The 17382-nt window shown below is 34.7% G+C and overlaps 1 pseudogene; it reads left to right on the top strand.

Moving 5' to 3' along the window:
- The first annotated feature begins 4171 nt into the window (after nucleotides 1–4171).
- LOC115512872 lies at nucleotides 4172–5117 on the top strand (annotated as a pseudogene).
- The last annotated feature ends 12265 nt before the right edge of the window (nucleotides 5118–17382 follow it).

The raw sequence follows: 17382 nt of genomic DNA, 5'->3' as shown, positions 1-17382 counted from the left end.
CTAATAGCATAAAATAAAAAAATACATGCTTTTTTTGTACATATTATTATCCAAATAAGAACTCAGAGTATATGTACTCCTTTAAATTGCTAGTTGCTTTCTAAACGTGTCTGAAATTTAAAATTTCCAGGATTCCCTGAGAATGGTCAGATAACGCTTTCAAATTTAGAGTAACTAGAATTCTAATAATTGCTTTTCAGAAGGCTTTTCCAAGTGGCTCAACTCGGCTTGCATCCCTTTCCCTCTTTCCAGGGGTCAGGACCCTGAGACAATGATTGGGGACCATGTGTATGGATGGTGGGAGTCACAGTAATGAAGTGCATGGATGGATGGAGCTGCCATGTTCCTTTGGTTCCTTAAGAGCAATATGAACACAAAGCTTAAGAAAAACCTAAGGGTGATGTTTAAAAGCGGCATTTATCTCTATATTTCTTTAGAGTGGAAAGAAAAATAAAAGTGTCATTTTGATTAAGCGACATTTTTGAGGGGGGCTTTCTTGGATTCAAGTGTATCAAACTTTCCAACAAATACAGTAATCAACCAAAGGGAAGTTGAGGAAAGGAAAGAAGATTTGAGACGATGTGATAGAAAATATAGGGATGATTTCTTATCATTTTATAACATTAGTGTACACCTCTATTGTCCAAAGTCTAAAAGGTAAAAATAACATATAACACAGTTGATGATGAAATCTATTCCATAAAGTACATGAGAAAAAATGCAAAGACCTAAAAAGAGATTACAAATATTGCAAGTTATTATTTAAAAATTTAAATTAAAACTACAAACATAGAAGCCCATGTAGCCAGATAACTCTGGATAATGTCATTTGTCAAAATTTTCCCTGCAACATTTTATTGAAAATATTACAAAGTTATAGAAAAAATTGGAAGGGCATAATGAACATCTATCTGCCTTTATCTACAATCACCGAATGCACAATTTTATGTTAGACAATTAAACACGTCCACAAATTTTACTCTTCTATAATTTAAACCTTTTTAGCCATTTCCACTAGATTGACTATAAAATTTGTATGTTTATATTATAATAAGTCCCCATTATTAAATGTTGGTAGTAATTTAGATATATGAAGAAGAGCTGAATATTCTCTCTAGAGTCATTATGTATTTCACTAAGGGAAACGTGTGCATGATATCAACTATAGAATAAAATGCAATAGACACCTATATATAAGTGAGAATTTTGCTTTTAATTATTAATGCTTTGTTGTGACTAGATCATTTGGCTTTCTTAATGTTGATTATTTTTTAATGTCTATTTTTGAGAGAAAAGAGGAGAGTGTGAGCATGCCAGCTGGGGAAGGGTTAGAGAGAGCGAGAGAGAGAGAGAATTCCAAGTACGGTCTAATGCTGTCAGCACAGAGCCTCATGTGGAGCTCAATCCAGGAACTGTGACATCATGATCTGCGCTGAAATCAAGAATCAGCTGCTTACATAGTGAGTCACCCAAGCTGTGCCTGTGAATATTGGTGTTAACAGTGAGTATGCTTAAACTTGAAAGAATTGTATGTTAAATCTGGACTTCTGAAGCTAAAATAAATAATTGGATGATGTGAAGATGTTAGTAAGGTGTTAAAACATATACATTTAAGAACTAGTTAAAACTTATACTGAATGAGTACGATAAAGTGAGGAATTTTGAAATTATAGATTGTATATTTAAATAAAATGCTTAACATAGCTTAATTGCAGCACTAAATATTAAGCTGTCCATAAAGCGTGTGTCCTAAAACTCTGTAAGTAGAATGCTGATGTATCTAACGATTTTCTGACCCGTTGACATGAATGTACACTCCCGAGAAAATTGGATCCATGAGATCCAACAGACAAGAAGGATGCTATAAAGTGGGTAGAAATATTAAATCTTGGATATTGCTAATTCTTTCCATTTATTAGCTATCAGTCATTGTGTTAAAAAGCCTACAGAACCTCTTTAACAATATGCCTCTAACAAAAATAATCCTCCTATTTTTAAAGATATGTTAAATATAATTTTCTTGATGTTGATGTTCAAATAAATTATAAATATTGAATTATTTCAAGACCTAAGATTTTTTGATGATTATTTTTGTTTAACTGAGTGATGTTGTTTTCCTTTATATAGTAGAAATTGGAAGGAACTATTTGCTAAAGAAACCAGCTTTATTTATGGTACATTTGGATTTCACATCATGCATATGGTAAGTCTTACAAATAATAGGATAGATTGATTTGTGGGTAATTTCCAAGAGAAACCCGATCTTAGCCACGCATCCCTTGTCCCAATTCTAAATATATCTGGTTGCCTAAGACACTAAAAAGGAAAAAAAAAATTATTTCATATACGTTCATGCTTACAGTTACACCAATCCCACAAAGCAGGTGAGATATTGCATTTCACACAAATTTCTCAGATTCTTTAGTATATGGATTATCCATATTCTGTGATAAAAAGGAATGTTATAGAACTTCCTTCTCAGCTATAAATCATTAATGAAAAGATTGCTCTTATTTTTATAATTAAAAAGTTAATATATAAATTTAAATAATGACTTCAAGAGGATACTGCTGAGGTAAATAAAGTTCCATCACCAAGTAAACAAATTCTGAATTCTATGGGTGGAGACTGTACGCTTGTTTTAAAAAGTTAATAAAGAACAAAGTTCGGAGAATGTGCATTATGTTATGAATGATGCATATTGATTATGTTATCTGATATAGAACTAGTTTTTATGTTCATTAGGATGTTTTCGACTTATTTCACATTATCTTTGTTAAAAAAAAATCAAATCACTAAATGTGGGTAAAAAAAGTCAAATCACTAAATGTGGTTAAAAAATTAGTGTTTAACATAGAATTTAATGTTAACTATCTGACACATATGACATTAAATATAGAAAATAGTTTCGAAGTGACAAAACATCAGCGAAGGTGTTGATTTGTGGAAGGTCAGTTACAGTTTTTTTTTCTAAAACTAAAAAAAATAAATGTTTTTTTTTTACAAACACTCTTAAACATTAAGATTATGTGGACTATTAAACTACATACCAATGCAATTAAAATTAAATGAGTTTGTACAGCCAGAGGATCAGTTCTGTATATAGTCATTCTAATTAACTATTTAAATAAGATATTATCATTTCTGATTATATATATAATTTTAAACTTCATATATCTTCAAACAATTTGACATGTGGTGAAATTTTAAATCTTAAGGGTAAAGACATTGAATATTATGTAAATAGATTTGTTTACAGACACTGTCACCCAGGTTTTATTTATATATATTTTAAGTGTATTTATTTTGAGAGCAGGAGGGAAGGGCAGAGAGAAAGGGAGAGAGAATCTCAAGCAGGCTCTGTGCTTGCTTTGTGGAGCCCGACAGCGGGCTCTATGTCATGAACTGTGATATCATGTCCTGAGCAAAAATCAAGATAGGATGCTTACTGACTGAGCCACCGAGGTGCACCATGATTTTATTTATATTTTACTGGCTATTTTAATGTATTTAATATATTTTAAGTATGCTTTTTGTGGAAGATAAATGCTAATGTTCATATTTAATTATTATAATTTTGAAGTTATAAAAGCATTCCCACATCTATTTCTTACCAGTAGAAACAATTTGTTAAAACAGAAACCACAGCATCCACTTTTTGTTAGTGAACAATTTAGATAAACATTCTTACATTATATGTCTCCTAGTTGCTAACAGTTATTCAAATTGTATATCATGTAAAATGCATGTTTGCCCTTTCAAGCTACTCAGAATTTAGCTATTGCATAAAATTGTAACATTTAGATAATATAAGGCAAAAATAATGTATATACCCAAGTGTTGTGAGAAGCACACCACCAATGTTCACTGAATTGTGAAAATCCCCAAACACTGAAGAAAGATTCGTAACTGCTTTATTGAGAATGCAAATCTTTATTGTCTCTTTAGTTTCTCAGAAGTCTGCTTCTTTATAAAGAAATATGGATGACTATTTCAAGAAACATGAATACAGAAATTGTTTTTCAGTTTTTCTAGTAAGTTAATCTCTATCATAGCAACAGAACTCATCAGCCACACACCAACTTTTTTTCCAAGAATTTCTCATCCTTGGCTTTTTTACTCTACCCTGTTTGTTTCATTTCTTTCAGAAAAATCCTTGTGGAGAGAGGAGATGGACATTTACAATCTTACCACCGTGACTCAGTTATCCTCATAGGGCTCTCTGACCTCCCTGAGGTGCGCTACCCTCTCTTTGTGGTCTTTGCCATCATCTATCAGGTCACTTTGGTAGGAAATGGGCCATTGTCTTGGCCATTGGGACTGAGAAAAGCTACATACACCCATGTATTACTTTTTGGTAAATTTGTCCCTCTTAGACATGTTCTGCCCATCAGCTACTGTCCCCAAGATGCTGGAGAATCTTTCGACTAAGCACCACAGCATCTCCTTCCTTGGATGTGCTTTACAACTTTATTTCCTGGTGGCCCTGACAGGGACTGAAGTCTTCCTTCTTGCTGTCATGGCTTATGACCGGTATGTGGCCATCTGTTTCCCCCTCCATTACATGCTCATCATGACCAAGGTTCGCTGTGTCCAGCTGACAGCTGGGACGTGGGCAGCAGGATTTCTCAATTCCCTTCTCCACACAGTGTCCACATTCCGCCTGTCTTTCTGCAACTCCAACCGCATTAACCAGTACTACTGTGACATCCCCCCCCGTGGTAGCCCTCTCATGCTCATCCACTTATGTAGCTGAAATGCTTGTTTTGGTGGTAGGAGGCATACTAGGATCAGCGCCTTCCTAGGCCACCTTTATTTCTTATATCTACATCATATCCACCATTCTAAAGATCCAGTCAGTGGAAGGGAAGCACAAAGCTTTCTCCACATGTGCTTCCCACCTCCTAGTGGTCTGCCTGTTCTATGGCACAGCAATATTTACCTACATTCGCCCTTCACCCAGTCCACACTCTCCCGCCAGAGACAGACTCATCTCCATGGTATACGGGGTTATAACCCCAATGTTAAACCCCATGATCTACAGCCTGAAAAACATGGAAGTCAAAGAAGCACTCAGAAGGCTTCTATGTCCCAGAGCATGTTTACATCCATTATAATAGAAAGCAGAATGTATCAATGCTCACTTTAGAATAAATTCATAGGAATAATTCATCCAAGAATAGTGTTCAGTTGATGCATAGAACACACACTTATGTACTCAGAAATTTATGAACACACATGTGCATAAAAGTGGTTATACTTATTTGTATATGTATATCTCTTTCTCTATCCACTGAGTTCTTAAAACTTAACATCCAAATCCAGACAGTTTCAAGAGTAAGCAGAGAACTTTTAATAATTAACAGTATAACCTGAGCTGGTCTTAAGTTGGGTATATGTTCATATCCATACCCATATTCATAAGTGTATCATCTGTATGTCTAAGAATTTTAAAATTAACATCTAACCATCTATTTGTAGACCTTCCTTTTACTAGTTTGCTTATGTGATTACCACTTACTATTATTTCACCCTTTCTCTTTCAATTTTAGCCACCACTTACTCTACATTTCTATTTCTCTCTCTTTTCTTTTGACTCTATCCTTTCTCAGATCTACTTGTCCCTCCAAAGATATCACTTAATTTACCAAATCCAAGATTTAGATATCCAATTCAGAAATCTAGTTTATTTTACACTACTATTTTATTTTAACCTGAACATGATCAAAACTGAAAGTATCATCTTCTAATAAACTCAAACACACACACACACACACACACACACACACACACACCCTTTATCAGGCAACTTACCTTTTGTTATCAACTTTTCCCAGCTATGCAGATTAAATTCCTGAGACTAGACTCCACTTTGCCTTGAAGCCCAGGACTTCCACTCAATGGGACTAGAAAGCAGTTGTTTCTGACTGGGGATGGTTCACCCTTCACAATCCATTCCCCTCTTTCTGTCCCTCTAGAAATAGCAATATTTTCTTTCTTTATTACTGGTTATGTAATATACTGCTTTAAGTCTGCAATCATGTGTAATTTTCTCTACAGTTTTCCTTAACTCTGGGCATCCCAATTACCTTCCAAATTTAGTCCCCCCATTAGGTGGTCACTTTTAATATATACCCACGCTCTGCATTTATAAATCTATTTTTACTTCTACTGTTCAGTGTCTTCTCTCTTTTTTTGTCTGCTTTTTGCTATTTAATTTTTTTTATTTTTTTTAATGTTTATTTATTTTTGAGAGAGAGAGAGAGAGACAGTGAAAGAAGTGGAGGGGCAGAGAGAGATGAAGACATAGAATCTGAACCAGGCTGCAGGCTCTGAGCTCTCAGCACAGAGCCAGATGCGGGGCTTGAACTCACGAACCATGAGATCATGACCTGAGCCAAAGTCAGACACTTTGCCACTGAGCCACCCAGGTGCCCCTGCTTTATGCTATTTTATTATCACTAGTGAAGCTTTCTTCAAAAATATTCAAATATCTTTTTATTTTCTTCTCTGTGCTGTTATTGATTCCTAGTCATTTTCAAAACTTTACAAAAAGATAGCTTCATCATATGTACTTGTGCTGCATAAGCTAGACTATAAACATTTTGACATGCCATTTCTATAATAACATTTTCCAAAACTCAACACACCAGTATGTATCTTATACAACATTCCAGGGCTATCCATACTAATGGCAGGTCAGCTATCTGTTATCTGATTTTAATTAGATAGGAAAATCCTTATAGACCTTAAAAAGGAATGAAGTAATACTACTATTTTACTACTATAAATTTGAGAGGTGTTTTCCTTTTACTCCTCATTTTATTCTCTACTGCAGAATTTGCATGTCATGTAAAACAATTAAGCCTTCCTTATATGACTTTTGCTAGGAGCAATACTGTGTAAAATTAAATACATTTTTAAAATTCAATCAATTGCTTACCAGCTGCTTTGATATTTTTTGAAGTTTCACCACTTATTTGTATGTAATGTTATTTATCTTAATGGTGTTGTATTTGTGTTACACAAACCACTTTGGAATCTAATTGCACCCTATTCAAAAGAGTGGGAAATCTCACCAAGTTCACAACAAATCAGGCCTTTGCCAACATGGACAATGTTTTCAAAAGAAAATGTTGAAAATGTTTTCAAAAGAAAAAAAATCTACAGTTTTCCTATGCTTATATTTTAACATAAAATCATGGTAACTTTGCCTTTTTTCTTCTTAAGTGAAAAAAAATATGCCTGAAGATAAGCAAAATAATGGAGTATTTCTGTTTCCACAATGTGAGGTTTGGAGTGAAATACACAAAACTCCAGATGTTAAAGCACAAAAATTTAAACTGGATAAAATTGGCAGAAAGCATGCTCCCTTGTCTTGGAAAGAAAGAACTGTCTAAATATATGGCTGGTAGTATTTTGATGGCAATATATTGTTTCTCTTGAAGGTATCACATTGCCTTTGAGGAAACTCAATGATACATTTCTATTTTATTCCTCCGTCTCCTCTTCTTAAAAGTCAGTCATGGGGGGAAATCTGGACAAATTACTTGACAATTCCCTGAGAAAATCCTCATGGGATGTAGTTGACACTTTAGCAGCAAGGTGAGTACATAGTGAAGCTTAAAGTAGGCACCCCACTAAATTCAAGATATACTGGAGCAGTGGCTAAATTTGTTAGATATGATTAACTAGTGTGTCTTTATTTTTTTTTAATTTTTTTTTCAACATTTATTTATTTTTGGGACAGAGAGAGACAGAGCATGAACGGGGGAGGGGCAGAGAGAGAGGGAGACACAGAATCGGAAACAGGCTCCAGGCTCTGAGCCATCAGCCCAGAGCCCAACGCGGGGCTCGAACTCACGGACCGCGAGATCGTGACCTGGCTGAAGTCGGACGCTTAACCGACTGCGCCACCCAGGCGCCCCTGGTGTGTCTTTAAATAACTTGACATTTTATGTTGTTTACTTATGTTGTTTACTTTATTATTAGACTGACAGCAATCATTTATGAAGAAGAACCAAAAGATGGAAAGAAGGTAGAAGGAAATAAAAACTGCTGACAGGGAGGTATAGAGGACTCAGTCACAAAAATAATATGTTAACTCTAATTCAAAGCGTATTATTTATTAAGATACAAGTGTGTGAGAGAAGATGACAGTGGAATGGGAGGAACCTAAACTCCCTTTGTCCCACAAATAAAACTAGTTGACTATCACATCATCCTAAATACCCCAGAATTGATCTAAAGAAAGGCAGAACAAATTCCACAACTGAAGGTAGAGAAGAGGTCACATCAAGGAAGTTAGGTAGTTCAGATGCAGTTTGGGAGAGAAATGGTTATAGCTGCTGCAGTGGGGAGGAAGCCATTGTAGTGGAGCAGAGTGAGAGACAAACACACATCAGAGCACATGGGGGAAATGAAATCACAGTGCAAATTCATTGGAAAGTGAGAAGGGCAAAATTTTGTGATTTTTTACCACCTTCAGGGATTAAAGCCTGGAGTTTTAAAGGTCAGTGGGTTCAGGTGGGATAGAGTACATAAAGCATTGGTGTTCTCTTGGAAGGAAGGTAGGCAAACAACCCGCAGACATACAGCATGGAAACAGCACTCTGAAGAAAGCCTGGGGCACCCAATAGGGAAGTTATTTGCTCATTTTGGAGCTTGTCTCAGAGAGACAGCATTTATGCAGAGATCCCTCTTGGAACAAAGGAAATGGCCTGGGCCATTTCCCTCTCCGTCCCCTCTGCATAAGCACAAGGCCGCATCCTGGAACCAGTTCAGCATTGACTTTTGCTACCTAACATGCTTACACCAACTCCCCCCTGCCTTGGTGGAACTCCCTCTCCAGTCACACTTGCCTCAGTCCCAGCACACAATGCCCCTTCCCCAGAAGCCCAGCCCAAATCCTTGCTAAACCACATCACCCACCCCCCTTTTTTTTTTCAGAGCCTAGATTAAGGTGTTGGTAGTGATAGGTCTCATTTCACAAAGATAACAAAGCACATCTAGTTAAAATACACCACATTCAGCTCCAGGACCTAAAACTACCTTCACTAAGCAAAGAGGGACTTTGCACGTTGACTCTACTGATGGATAAAGCAGCCAGAACAAAATATCAGAGCACATGCAGCACACATTGGAGACACTCTGGGAAGCACCAGGCCCTGGGGAACAGGAGACACCACACCTCAGACCATTGCAAATCTTTACTTCATAAGGACATTGCCCTCAACAACAGGAGAAATAGCTGACTTCAAAAATGCAGAAAGAGTCCCAGAAATTTAGACAAATTAAGAAAATGGAAACTCATCCCAAGTAAAAAATAGGAAAACACTACAGCTAGAGATCGAAGAGAGACAGATACAAGTAACATGCCTGATAGGAAATGTAATGATCATAAGGATACTCACTGGACATGAGTGAAGAATGGAAGACATCAGTGAGGCCCTTACTACAGAGATAAGGAATGACATAGCAGAGATAAAGTCTCAATAAGTGAAACATACTTGGGGAAATAACGAGCAGGATTAAAAAGCAGAAAAATGAATTAGTGACCAAGAACACAGAGTAATGAAAAGTAGTCAAGCTGAGCAATAGAAAGAAAAAAGAAATACACAATATGAGAATAGGCTTAGAGAAATCAGTGATTCCATCAAATGTAATAATATTCATATTATAGGAGTCCCAGAAGAAGAGAGAGAAAAGGTAGAGAATATTAATTTGAATATACAGTAGCTGAAAAAGTCCCTAATTTGGGGAAGGAAACATGTCTAGACCCAGGAGGCCCATGGAACTCCCATCAAAATCAACAAAAGCCAATCCACACCAAAATATATTGGGAGTAAATGGGCAAAATAAAGTGATTAAAAAATTTAAAAGCAACAAGACAAAAGCAGACAGAAAGGATAAAGAAGACAGAAGGATAAAAGGACCAAAGAAAGACAGGAGAATGAGTGAGAGTTTCCCATACAAACAAAACTAAAGGAGTTCATGACCAAGAAACCAGAAGTATTAGTTATTTATTTTATTTAATTAAATAAATAGTAAGAAATATTAAAGGGGGATGTTTGATTTTAAGGGAGATAATAAAAGTAACTATAAAGATAAGAAACACAAAATCAATAACATTACACATTTCTGTAAAAAATCATTCAAAGGACTAAACAAAATATGTATATAAAATATAACAACATAGGGGCACCTGGGTGGCTCAGTTGACTAAGAGTCCAACTCTATTTTAGCTCAGGCCAGGATCTCATGGTTAGTGAGATCACATTAGCAGTGAAGAACCTGTTTGCAATTCTCTCTCTGTTTACCTCTGTCCCTCCACTGTCCTTGCTCTCAAAATAAATAAATGAATAGGGGCGCCTGGGTGGCGCAGTCGGTTAAGCGTCCGACTTCAGCCAGGTCACGATCTCGCGGTCCGTGAGTTCGAGCCCCGCGTCGGGCTCTGGGCTGATGGCTCAGAGCCTGGAGCCTGTTTCTGATTCTGTGTCTCCCTCTCTCTCTGCCCCTCCCCCGTTCATGCTCTGTCTCTCTCTGTCCCAAAAATAAATAAACGTTGAAAAAAAAAATAAATAAATAAATGAATAAATTATAACAACATATACCTAAAATGTGGGGAAGAGGACTAAAATATTGTTTCAAATGTAAACACCACAAATTAATTTAGACTGCTATATGCAGAAGATGTTATATACAAATGTAATCGTAACCATATTTCAAAAACCACTAATAAAAATTCAAATAGTGGGGTGCCTGGGTGGCTTAGTCAGTTGCGCATCCAACTTTGGCTCAGGTCATGATCTCACCATTTGTGAGTTCAAGTCCTGTGTTCGACATCTGTGCTGACAGATCAGAGCCTGGAGCTTGCTTCAGATTCTGTGTCTCCCTCTCTCTCTGCCCCTCCCGCACTAGGGCTCTGTCTCTGTCTCTTTCTCAAAAATAAATAAAAGACGTTAAAAATTAAAAAAAAAAAAAAACAAATAGTAAAGAGAAAGAAATCCAAATGTCACTAAACAAAATCAGCAAAACACGATCCAGAGAAACACAAGAAAAGACAAGAGAAAATAATCAGTAACAACCAAAAACCAAATAATAAAATGATAATGAATACATATATGTCAATAATTACTTTGAATGTAAATGTACTAAATGTTCAAATAAAAAGACATGTTGTGACAGAATGAATACAAGAATTAGACCTATCTGTATGTTGTCCATAAGAGACTCATTTTAGATCTAAAGATGCCTGCAAATTTAAAGTGAGAAACATCTATCAGGAGAATAGACATCAAAAGAAAACTGGAGTAGCAATAATAACTATATTGGACAAAATAGACTAAGATAAAGACTGTAAAGGAAATGAAGAACACTATATAAGAGGAACAACTCATCAAGAAAAGTATTACAATTTTGAATATATATGTAACCATCTCAAGAACACCCAGATATATAAATGGTTAATAACAATCATAAAATAACTAATAGATAATAATGTAATAATAGTAGAGGACTTTAACACCCCACTACATCAATGGAAAGATTATTTACAAATGAAAACAACAAGGAAATAGTGACTTTGAATGACACACTGGAACAGATGGACTGGAGATATACAGTCAAACCTTTGATTGTGAGTAACTCGTTCTACCAGTGTTCTGCAAGGTAAGCAAATATTTCTAATAAAATTTAACTTGAGAAATGGGCAATTTCTTGCCATATGAGTAGTATGTGACACCAAATGTCACATGATCACAACTGAGTCAATGGTTCTTCTCTCTCTTTCTCACTGTGGAATTGTGGGTGATTATCTCCCATGCTTGGATGCTTTGTCTCAGACTGGGGTGTTTGTCAGAAATCAGTGATTTTTCAGAACGTTGGAAGTTGCCCACAACTGGCACCAGTGTATTTTTTGTCACTTCAAAGCACCTATGGACCATCCTCTGCTTTTCCATATAGGAGTAAGCTTAGGAATGCTTTGTTTCATTTTTAGGTCAGGCTGCCTGCAAATACAGATGCTTTTTCTGCTGCCTTATTGCCAGTTACATTAAATACAGTATATGACAAGAGTTTATTAATACTGTACTGTAGTTAACATCTGTGCGAGAGTATACAATGGCCCATATGCAGAAAAAGATTCCATTGAGCCAATAGATGGCAGTGATACCGTTAGTGATAGGGAAAGTCATCCTATGCAATAACCCTTCTCTCTCTTGTCTCCTTCACACTAGTCATGAAGGTTTTCAAAGGCAAGTGCAGGTTAATTTATTTTTTTTTATATTTTGCATTTTTCTTTATTATTTTATATTACATTACAGTATTATAATAATTTATGTGAATATTTTTGGTTGAAATCCAAATCAGGAACTGTTACTTTGAAAAAATTAATGAAGTTTATAAACCCTTGGCCAGATTTATCAAATATAAATGAGAAAGTACACAAATGAATACAATAAAAAGTGGGAAGGAAGAAATAACAACCAACACCAGAGAAATGTAAGCAATTATAAGAGTTTATTATGAAAAGTATATGTCAACAAATTGAACAGTCTGGAAGAAATGAGTAAATTCCTAGAAATATATAAACTACCAAAACTGCAATAGGAAAAAAATAGAAAAATTGATCAGATCAATAACAAAGAAATTGAATGAGTAGTAGAAAATCTTCCAATAAACAAAAGTACAGGACAAGATGGCTTCACAGGTGAATTTTATCAAAATTTAAAGGAGAGTTAATACCTATTTTTCTCAAACTATTCCAAAAAATAGAAAAGGAAGGGAAACTTTCAAATTCATTCTATGAAGCCAACATTCACCTGATACCAAAACCAGATTACTACTCCACTAAAAAAGAGAACTACAGGACAAAATCCCTGATGAACATGGGTGCAAACATTCCTAATAAAACACTAGCAAACAGGTTTCAATAGTACCCAAAAAAAAGTCATTCACCATGATCAAGTGGAATTTATTCGAGTGTTGCAGTGGTGGTTCAATATTCACAAATCAACCAACATGATAGACTATATCAATTGATGAATGGATAAAGAAGATGTGATATATATATGTATATATATATACATACCACGGAATATAACTTAAGAGTAAGATTACACAAGAGTGAGATCTTCTCTTTTGCAGAAATTAGGATAGAGCTAGAGAGTATTATGCTAAGCAAAAGTCAGCTAGAGAAAGACAAATACCATATGATTTCATTCATACATGAAATTAAAAAAAAACTAGGTGAAGATAGAGGAAAAAAAGAGAGAGAGAGACAAACCCTAATATAGACTGCTAACTATAGAGAACAAACTGAGGGTGGGCAGGGGACAGGCTGAATTCAAAGGTTATGTGTATTAAGGAGGTACTTGTGATGAACACTGGGTGTTATGTGGAAGTGATGAGTCACTAAATTTTACTCTGGAAACTAATATTTACAATATGTTAATTAACTGGAATTGAGAAAAAAATGAAAAAAATTAATATAAAAACAAACTACACTGTGTCTGAATAAAACAAAAACAAAAACAAAAAAACAAAATAAAAAAAATACATAGTGTGACTAAATAGATTTTAAAAATGTCCCATCTATGTGCTGCCTACAAGAGATTCACTTCAGATTGAAAGACACCCACAAACTGAAAATGAGGGAATTAAAAAAGATATTTCATCAAAAAGGACACTAAAAATAAAATTTGAATAGCAATACTAATACCAAAGAAAACAGACTTTAGAACAAAGATACTAACAAGAGACAAAGGTATTACATAATGATAAAGGGAACGATTCAACAAGAGAATGTACACTTGTAAATATTTATGCATCCAACAAAGGGACACTTCAATACATTAAGCAAATATTAATGGACTTAAATGAAGAAAACTTGATAAAAATAAAATAATAGTAGGGGATTTTAACACCCCACTTACATCAATGGATAGCTTATCCAGAGAGAACATCAGTAAGGAAATATTGGCCTTAAATGACACATGAGACCAGATGGACTTAATAGATACATAGAGAGAATACCACCAAAATAACAGCAGAAAATGCATTCTTTTCAAATGCATATGGAACATTCGCCAAGATAGATCACATGTGATACCACAAAACAAATCTAAAAAATGTAAGAGTGAAACTATATAAAGCATCTATTCTGACCACAACAGTATAAAACTAGAGATCAAGTGAAGAAGGGAAACTGGAAAGAACACAAAAAATGTTCAGGCCTAACAGCATGTTACAAAACAACCAAAGGCTAAATGAAGGAATAAAGGAGAAAATAAAATATTAATCTTGACACAAATTAAAAGGGAAACATAAAAGGCCAAAATTTATGAGGGAGCAGCAAAGCAGTTCTAAGGAAGAAGTTTCTAACAATACAGGCCCACCTCACAAACAAAGTCTCAAATAAACATTGTAAACAGTCTTAAAGGAACTAAAAACTGAACAAACAAACAATATTAGAAGAAAGAAATCAATAAATATCAGAATGGAACTAAATGCAATAGCAACTAAAAATGGAAAGATCAATGAAACTAAAAGCTGGATATTGGAGAAGATAAACAAAACCCATAAACCTTTAGCTAGAGTGATAGAATAAATAACATAGAAGGCCCAAATAAAATGAGAAATGAAAGAGAAGTTGCAACCGATACCACAGAAATACAATCATGAGAGATTATTACTATTATATGCTAAGCAAATGGGACAAACAAGAATTCGATAAATTCTTTTTTTTTAATGTTTTATTTATTTTGAGAGAGAGAGAGAGAGAGCAGAGGAGGGGGAGAGCGAGAGGGAGGATCAGAATCTAAAGCAGGTTCCAGGCTCTGAGCTGTCAGCACAGGGCCGACGTGGGGCTAGAACTCACAGACCAGCAGATCATGACCTGAGCTGAAGTCGGATGCTTAACTGACTGAGCCACCCAGGCACCCCAAGAATTGGATAAATTCTTAAAGACACAATCTTCCAAGACTGAAAAAGGAGGAGTAGAAAATCTTAACAGACCAATTACTATTAATTAATTTTAATCAGAAATAAAAAAAAATCAAACAAACAAAAGCCTAGGAGCAGAGAGCTTCACAGGTAAATTCTAACAATATTCAAAGAGTCCATTCTTAGAGTTCTCAAACTATTTAAAAAATTGGGAGAGTAGGGAATGTTTCAAAACTCATTCTATGAGACCAAAACTACCTTATCATTAGAACTAGAGACACCACAAAACAACAACAGCAACAAAACAAAAAAAACAACAAAACAAAACAGGTCAATATCCCTGATGAATACACATGCAAAGATTCTCAAAATATTAAGGAACCAAATTCAACAATACAAGTATTACACACATTTTATTATGGAATATACACCTGATAAAGTAAAATTTATTGCAGGATGCAAGGATCGTTCAATATACAAAATTCAATCAATGTGATACAACACACTAACAAAAACAATAATAAAATTATATGATAATCTTAATAGATAAAGAAAAAAGCACTTGATTTGGGCGACTGGGTGGCTCAGGTGGTTGAGCGTCTGACTTTGGCTTAGGCCATGATCTCATGGTTTGTGAGTTCAAGCCCTGTGTTGGAATCTGTGCTGACAGTTCAGAGCCTGGAGCCTACTTCAGGTTCTGTGTCTCACTCTCTCTCCCCACCCACCTCTCAAAAACAAATAAATATTAAAAATAGAAAAAAAAGGAAAAAAATTGCCAAAACTCAACATCTATTGATAATAAAAATTTTCAACAAAATGGGTATAGAGAAAAATATCTCAAGGTAATAAAAGTCATATATGAAAAACCTACAACTAACATCATACTCAATGGTGAAAAGGTGAAAAATTTTCTTCTAATGAAACAATACAACAATGCAATAATGAACACTCTTGCCACACGTATTCAACAGAGTATTGGATTTTATAGCTATGGCAAAAGGCAAGAAAAAAACATGCAAATTAGTAAGAAAGAAGTAAATTAATAAGAAACACATAAATTAGTAAGAAAGCTGTCACTGTTTGAAGATAAAATATTATTATACATATAAAATGCTTAAAATCCCATCAAAAACTATAAGAACTAAGAAATGAATTCAGTAAAGTTGCAGGATACAAAATTAATATAGAGAAATGTATAGCATTTCCATATACTAAAAGCAAATGATCAGAAATTAAGAAAACAATACCATTCACAAGTGCAAAAAATAATAAAATTCCTAGAAATAAAGTTAACCAAGGAGGTGAAAAACTTGTTTTCTCAAAACTATAAAAAAAGAAAAAAATTGAAGAAGACAGAAATAAATGAAAAGATATAATGTGCATGAATTGGAAGGATTACTATTGTTAAAATATACATACTATGCATAGTAATCTTCAAATTCAATGCAGTCTTCATCAAAATATGAACAGCATTTTTCAAAGAACTAGAGAAAATAATCATATAATCAACCAAATAAAAATTTTTGTTGTTTTAGTATGCAACAGAAAATCAAAAGAAATATTGAGAAAGAGTAACAAAACTTGAGAATCATGCACCCTGATCAAACTATGATACAAAGTTATGTCAATAAAAATGTATGGTACTGGTACAAAAACAGACACATAGGTCAGTGAAATGGAATAAAAGAACCAGAAATATACTCATACTTATAAATTCAATTAATATTTTATTTATTTTATTTATTTATTTTTAATTTTTTAACGTTTATTCATTTTTGAGAGGCAGAGACAGAGTGCAAGTGGGAGAGGGGCAGAGAGAGAGGGAGACACAGAATCCAAAGCAGGCTCCAGGCTCTGAGCTGTCTGCACAGAGCCCGACACAGGGCTCGAACTCATGGACCGCGATATCATGACCTGAGCTGCAGTCGGACGCTTTACTGACTGAGCCACCCAGGCATCCCTCAATTAATATTTTAAAAAGGAGACAAGAACATACACTAAGGAAAACATAATCTCTTTAGTAAATGGTGTTTTCAAAGCTGGACAACAAGATGCAAAAAATTAAGTTGGACCACTTTTTTATACCAATATAAAATAAACCCAAATGTACATAATTTGAGATTTAAAAAATAAATCTAGACATCGAACATTTGGTCTGAGTAATATTTTTTTTTGTATCTTTGTCTTCAGGAAAGGGCAACAAAGGCAGAAAACCATTAATGAAATGAAAACATGACCCACTAAGTGGGAGAAGACATTTTCAAACAATATACCAAGAAGGAGTTAAATTCAAAATGTAGCAAAAACTCCCACAATACAATATCAAAACCCAAAACAATCCAATTAAAAATGGGCAAAGGAGGAAGGGCCAAAATGGCAGAACAGCATGGAAGTTCTTTTTGTCTCTCTCATCCCTGAAATGCAGGCAGATCAACAGTA

This window comes from Lynx canadensis, chromosome A1 (genome assembly GCF_007474595.2).
Source record: "Lynx canadensis isolate LIC74 chromosome A1, mLynCan4.pri.v2, whole genome shotgun sequence".
Lineage (NCBI taxonomy): Eukaryota > Metazoa > Chordata > Mammalia > Carnivora > Felidae > Lynx > Lynx canadensis.
This window is presented reverse-complemented; position numbering and strand designations above follow the sequence as displayed.